The sequence below is a fragment of the Branchiostoma floridae genome, chromosome 12, assembly GCF_000003815.2.
Source record: "Branchiostoma floridae strain S238N-H82 chromosome 12, Bfl_VNyyK, whole genome shotgun sequence".
Classification (NCBI taxonomy): Eukaryota; Metazoa; Chordata; class Leptocardii; order Amphioxiformes; family Branchiostomatidae; genus Branchiostoma; species Branchiostoma floridae.
Window position 1 is genome coordinate 11634174 of NC_049990.1, and position 7772 is coordinate 11641945.

The 7772-nt window shown below is 37.4% G+C and overlaps 1 long non-coding RNA gene across 1 annotated transcript; it reads right to left on the bottom strand.

Annotated features, from left to right (window-relative positions):
- Window positions 1-4890: 4890 nt before the first annotated feature.
- LOC118427780 lies at window positions 4891-6145 on the bottom strand. The gene is made up of 2 exons (XR_004832576.1): window positions 5869-6145; window positions 4891-5316 (listed from the first exon to the last, which is right to left on the bottom strand). It is a non-coding gene; the product is annotated as an uncharacterized LOC118427780 (long non-coding RNA).
- Between the last annotated feature and the right edge of the window lie 1627 nt (window positions 6146-7772).

Here is a 7772-nt window from a genome sequence, read left to right on the forward strand (position 1 = left end):
TATCTCACCATATACACCTCGAGGCGGGGCATTAACCCTTTATTATCCAATGATTATCCATTTTGGAAATAATACCGTGGAACAATTTAACTAAACATGGACGGGGCACGACATCGACTTCGTATCTCCCCGTGACGTCATAACATTTCCGGTAGGACACCTATCCTTGACAATAAGGTCAGTAGTCTTTAAAAAAAAGAAGATAAAATAAGCTTTAACTCTACTTAATGATCTCGATATTATTGAAAAATAAGTGAGGACATACCTCTAATACCAGTTCTTTCACGCCCCTTCAGTGAAGGTTGAATACGTTAGTTGGCTGTGTGTTGTTAGTGCTTTTGGACAGGCCAAAGTGGGTATGTGGAACAATATAAGGCGAATCTGTCAACTGAATTTGAAAACAAAAAATCTACATCACTGGCGAGAACGAAAAATGCCAAGCAGTTATATAATGACCATATCTTTTTAAATTTTCTTAAGACTATCTCTCATGTGAACATTTACCTTTCATCTGATTTAAGTACAATAATTAACGTCTGCGCACATATCAACAACCATATATCTTCACTACAATTTTCTTGATATACACTTTTATCAGGCATTTTCCAAAATTTCACATTGCATTTTTTGTTGGCCAACTATTCTCTACGTTAAGAAAGTTCTTTACAATTCTGACGTACATTGTATACTAAGGAAGTACTGAATCGGAAACCATAACCAGCATACCCGCCATATCGTTTGCATATTTACACATCAGATGCTCATTGAACAATATATTGCACTGTAAAAATTACTACTACTAATCTGCTTAAATACTTAAATGTCCGTAGATATATCTTATGTCTAAGCATGGTCCCTATTCATTCACATGTCCCTACCGCGTTAGAATACGTGGTATTATGGTCATATGCCGATGAGTACTAGAATCCGTTTCTTTATCTGTATAATTCTCATGACATTAAACAAAAATGCCTAACGTTCGCCTTGCTCTAGTTCAAACAAAGTACAAATATTTACACATATCTCCCCTATCTAACTTCATATAAATTAGTGTATCTTGTTATGCTACCAAAACATTACACAAAGCTACTTAGTCCTTACATGCTGAGTTGAGTATGTTTTTTCACTGTTTTTTTTCCCTTTATTATTTGACTGTATCCATGCTGACTATCTACCTTGCATTTGTGTTGGTCTGTCTATGGATGTTAGTCACTGACGGCTTGTAATGTGAAGGTCAAGGTTAGTATGAAAGTGAGGCTCAAGATGGCGGCACTCCTAGAGCACGACGCTGGACATGACCCCGCGCATGCGCTGTCGATGATGTCATCTGTAAAACACAAACCAGCTGTTTAGTTCAAGTCAATCAACCTACATTGTATATTAGAACTATTACGTATTTAGTTGACACAATTCAAATATATGTATCCCTTAGTAGGCATCTAATTTAAACTAGTTCAAAAGCTATATTGCAAGCTAGAGAACGCATTCAAATTCAACAACGGGGCACCATGTAAAAACACTGTTTATACTTTGATTGATTACTTTGGATAATCTCTAAAAATAGTCACAAAAGACCATGTCTCTAGTGAATTCATCTCCTTAGCTTGAGGTTCTGATGGATACTTGAGGAACCATTAGTGGCCTAACTGTTGAAGTACGGAAATGCTTCCTTTCGGTTGATGTTATTTTACATCGATGCCTGTGGCACATGCTGTGTTAGCACTTAGCCCGGCCTGTTCCCTTGAAAGGAAGTGGTCCTCAGATCAAGGTCATGTAGCTGCTGTGCAATTACAGAAGGACAACCCCTGCTGGGCAAATAACTTGGTTTTGATATATGCTGTACTAGAGAAGAATTTTCGATTGTAGTTGCCTAAGTGTGATTATATGCACCGTGTATCAAAATTTTCATAGATCTCTAACCACTATGCATTCTTAGAACAATTTAGGCTAAGATTTCATTCAATCAAACGAGAGCGTCAAACCTGACGATGCCCGTATGTCGTATGACAAAACATGGTTGACCTTCTATAATCCGCCATTTTGATTGCAACTTGGCGGCCATTTTGAAAGTGGAGGGCTGTCAATCTATTTCCACTTTGCATCTCGGACTTACCCTGCACAGTAACGACCTTATTTGTAACGCTCTGCTATGCATCTGACAGGGGCGATGACGACAGAACTGTTGATGAATGAATCAAGTTGGAAAACACGCTATCTTTAATTCGATTTTCACACCCAATTTTTCACATGCTGACAGCAAATTAGGAGCCGTCGATACGCGCAATACTTTGTCAAGGGCCCTGGAGAATCCGCCCCTTTTACATTGTCACGGGTTGTTATGAGATATAGAGTACGTATACTATACAAAGAAGAACTTATTGTGCGTGGCACGTCACTTATGAGCCTTGAATACTCCTCTGGATTAACTTCGAAATAATTGATTTAGTCTTTTGGTTCACAGATCTTCACTAAGACTTCATCCCTTGAGAATAGAGAAAAATCGAGGGCGTATATTGTCTTGAGTATGATGTAAAAACACAACGCCTCACATCGAACGATCGTGCTGTTGTAGAAAAACAATGTGTCAAAATTAACGAAGCGACTAATAACGCTCCGTTAAACGGTAATGGGTTTTGACAACACATCAAGTCAGTAACTTTATCACCTTCTGTTTCTTCTACTGGTACATTTTGTCATGTTTTCTAGGTCTAGGCCTCATATGTCTTCATGATAACAAGAAAGATAGACTTAATATATCATTGTCGTCAAATGCATAAAGTTTTTTTTTCAAATATTACTTGTCAAATCATTAATCAAATATCATTATAATCTATTGTAGAAAGCATGTGTTCAAAGAAGAGGCAAAAGACTGAAAAGATTTGTTTATTTCTAACAAATAAACACCAATGCTTGAAGAAAAAATCATTTAACATTGTCGGTGACTTGTATCTTCACGCCAATATGCACCATAATTAAAAAAACGGTTGTGCAATTATAGAAAAAGAAATGAAATACGTGGAATGTGCATGTAAAAAGTATGCTGTTTCAGTGCTCATGATAACTTTCATCTAAATGTTTATTTTTCTCTCACTCTCTGCCTTTTTATCAACATTACAATGACAAAGTATTTCTAATCGTGATGTAACATTACGCCATTCTAAGAACAGCACCACGAGGCCTCCTATATCTTTTCGGCAGCCCCGAATGAGCTGACACAAATAAACTATACCAAAACTGAGACTCCATGACGTCATCTTGATTCCAGATTCCGGAAAGCCTCATGAAGGTCGGCGAGATCAGCTAAAAATTCATTTTGTTTTTTTCTTTTGTGTTGTAACAAAGCTCAAATTGTTTAACTATAGATTTTACCAGTACAAATGAGTTTTAACCTGATAAATGAGACTTTTCCCCCTGAATAACAATTTTTAAAAATTTCAGCAGGGTTAAAATCACGGTATTAAAATCAAATCATTCCAGGGCCACCCATGCCTTCGGGCTGCTTTTTCGATTTCTTTTAAACACCTCTTGCGATATCAATCAAAACCAGCATTTCTCTAGAGTTTTAACAGATCAATAAATCTCTTGTGATGCAGGCTTTGTGTGAAAGAAGGACGTCTTACTAAGTAAAATGCCTGACACGAACATAAGCCATACATTTTTCACAACTCGTACCATCTTAAGCCCAAATCCAGGGATACCACAGTATTAACCCCTAGGTCACTCGTCGTCGGGTCTGGTACTTTACAATTCTATAAAGTAATGAAATGATTAACTAGAAAGGCCGACATTTGCTTGAGAGCAAATACAGCATATTTCAGCCATCTCCCTCATGCAACAATAGGCCTTGAGGTCGTTGACCCCTTTGGCCATTGGAAAATGACCAAAAAAATCCCAAATATATCATTTTAAAGTGGTCCATGCCAAAAATGATACATGGGTCATTTGAATAGATATCTAGAGCACCCCTTTACCAATTTACGGGTCATTAGGTTGTAAATCGAGGGAACAGGAGCCAAAAATGTCAAAATTTTGTCAAAAAATGGCCATAAAATCGCAAAATTAAGCATTTTGTTGTACCGTATGGGAAAACTTTTATTGAATTTATGTGCACATAATTGAAGGGCACTTTTATACCAAATTTCAGATCATTTGGTTGTAAAACGAGGCTACAGGAGCCAAAAATGTCATTTTCTGGTCAAAAAATGGCCAAAAATCGCAAAATTAAGTATTTTGTTGTACCGTATGGGAAAACTTTTATTGAATTTATATGCACATAATTGAAGGGCACTTTTATACCAAATTTCAGATCATTTGGTTGTAAAACGAGGCTACAGGAGCCAAGAATGTCCTTTTTGGGTAAAAAAATGGCCAAAAATCGCAAAATTAAGCATTTTGTTGTACCGTATGCCAAAACTGTTATTGAATCTAGGTGAGCATATGATCAAGGCACCTCTGTACCAAATTTCATGTCATTCGGCTGTAATACCAGGGTACAGGAGCCCGAAATATACATAAAAATTGACAAAAACCTCAATAAAATCATTTTAAAGGCAGATATGAAAAAAATGAAGAAAACACCTGGGGGTATTGGCTTACTCTACCTTTGTGCCAAATTTCAAGTCAATCGGTTAAAAAATGGCGGAGTTGATTCGATTTGAAGATTTGACAGGAGAAAGAAAGAAAGAAAGAAACATTACGAATACAATATATTTCACCATACCTATGGTATGGCTGAAATATAATTATGGAAAAGCAGGACCTAGACTCTCGCTACGGGGCATGGCGAGGGCATTAAGTGGATAGGCTAGCTGGTAAGAGGTAGTTATATAGGAAAGAAAGGGTCTTTACATCTATTCCGTTTTTCTTGTACTAAATCACAGCTACACAATCTTTAACAACACACTGTTTATTATGTCATATATTTGATACTTTGTGTGTTACATGTAGTATAAATACGATGTGAAAATACTCTCTGCTGGCAAACAATTTTACTGACAACAATTTTCATACTTCTCAAATATACTTTCCAACACGTCATTACCCTCTCTACATCCATCGGTTTTTATGTAAAACATTCTACATTCCCAGTTTCTGGGAGCGAAACATACTTGTGTATTACTAGTAATATACAAGTGATTGTCTTTTTTATTTGTGCATTGTCAGCTACCAATAGATCGCTCTAATTTGACGGCCTAGGGCAGCCCTGGTCTCTGTAGTTGACGTAGTCTTTATACTGCGCTTTCCAGTCCTCCATGTACTGTTTGGTCCACAACTTGAATTCTTCCTTCCAAAGTCTTTCCGCTTCGGAGATATCACCTAAAGAAGAAATAGAAGAAGATTATCCGTATTAAGAATCACAAACAACTACATGTGGGCTATTATACGCAAACTTTAACAATTTGTTACTGAGAAAAAGGTGGGTATGAATATATAAGTAAGAGGCATAAGCAGGTTTACGATTCTACGTATGTTATGTGCAGCGAAATGCATTGTGGGTAGTATGTCAAAGTTGACGGTCCCTGAGACATAAGCAAAAGACGTCTAGACTATTGTTATGCAAATCGAGATATTGGTCCAGAAAAAAAATTGTTAAAAGAAGTTTATTTGTGACCTTCATCTTTGACATACCAGAAACGATGCATATCCTTGTTTATGCGTACTTACAGTTAATCGTGATTCTTTTCCTTCGCTTGTATAATACAATATCATTGCATTTTGTGATGGTGCCACATAATCATTGCATTTTGTGATGGTGCCACATAATGTTGCTTTCTTCAATGTTTCGTTCTAGATTAGCCACACGTCATGCATGGTTGTATACGTTTATAAGTGATCAACAGTAGTGTTAGAACAACAAACGGATGTTACCTGTTTTCTTAGCGTGCCCTCTAATCCGGAAGCGGAAGTGACGTTATCTATCACGTGTTACGTGCATAACGGTTGTCACTCGTGCAGCCTTCAAAATTGCGAGCAGCTACTGTTGAAACTAGTGTGAGATGTTAGTTCTAACAGAGCAGACAACAATGGCGCAGAGAGATGCAAACACGCATTGCATCACAACACACTGCATATTGAATGGGTTATGACCACTAGTGCCTTGGATAAGTATCCGTAAATAGTTTCATCAGGTTGGTAGATCAATTGAACAAAGTCTTCTTCATTACAAAACCTTCTTTAATTCTTCAGTAAACGTTTCGACGACCATATGTCGTCTTCATCAGTACAAAAAAAATCAACTCAACTCCAACTCAATGGACAAGTACTCGTGTGTACCTCACTCCAACGGAGCAAATCCATGAAAGTTGTAATCATATTTTCTTCATTGACTGAATGTCAACAGTTAAGGCTTGCTTGAAGTATTAGAAGTTTAATTCTCACGGGGCGTTCTATTTGAATATAGCTACGGTAGCTATCACTGTTCCTGACCTTCCGGTCTTATCTACTGTGATCCTTCCCCGCAAGGCAACCGCCATGTTACCCTAATCTGTAACCTTTGACCTGCACCCGTTCCTCATACAGAGATCCAATCAGACGTGTTAGCAGGGCCACTGCTTTCCTGTAGGATTAACCACGAGGGGTTCGACATGTTTTACACTTCTTTGCATCAAAATAGAATATAGAGAAGGGAGGGGGGATAAACTTTGTAAAATAATTCATATGTTCTTACTAGAAACCCGTAGCTTAAAAGTTTTTAAGACTCTACAAGTTTTGAGCTCCAAATATGGTTAAGAGGGTATTTGATGCCATAGCCTGGTATCGCTAAGTCGGCTCCAAGGTCATATGATGTTGTTTTATATGCTTAATTTTTTTTTGAAACTCCGAAAGATATAGTTTGTGACGGGGACGTGATAAAAGCATACTTGTACCCAGAATGTGAAGTTTACTCCCGAAGAACTGCAGTTAGTAAAGCGTAACTCCGGTTTTCAATTTCGAATGTAGATCGTTGATAGCGTAATAATTGATGAACTCTCTGACATTTTGACTTCATCATAAAACAAGGCACCCAAGAGAGCCGTTAGATCGAGATATCAATCTTGCCTCCCTGTATTGAATTTTTGGTTTTATGATTTCGATCGACACTTCATCATCCGATTCCTCTGGGTGGTACTTGGTGTAAATTACGATATTCTTTAGGAGAAGGGGTGGGGTGAAACGTAGTTAGGCACCCATTTCACTAGATGGCGATCCCGCTGCGATCTTGTCGCGACGTAAATTGGATTTCTGTATGATTATTGCCTTCATAATTGAAAAATTATGCAAGACATATAACTTTTTAGAAATAGCACACAAAAAGACGGAAAAATATCTATGAAATTTGTTGAGCGATCAGTCAAATCTTATTTCAAGCGCGGTCACAATGACGTCATCGCCCTTGAGGGGTGGGAATGTAAATGAGTAAAAACTTCAGGGAGAAAGCTATCTCTTTGTAAGTGCTCCATATTACTTTGATTAAGGTTACTACAATTAGATGCATGTCAAGATAATACACTATTTGCTACACACAAGTTTATACGATGGAGGAGTACATGAATTTAGTAGTTTGAAAGAAGACACAAAGATAACGACATGAAGCATGTACAGTGGCATGTGTATCACGTTGGGGTGACAATTGCATAACAACCTTACATGCATATTGCTATGATAGGGCTGTTATACTTTTAACGTTATACAAAAGATGGCAATAAAAGTTGCGTAGTATACCGTGGTGAATATGCATCACTAACTCTAGGGTCAACAGTTATCTAATATTTGTCTTACTAATTATGACGCAG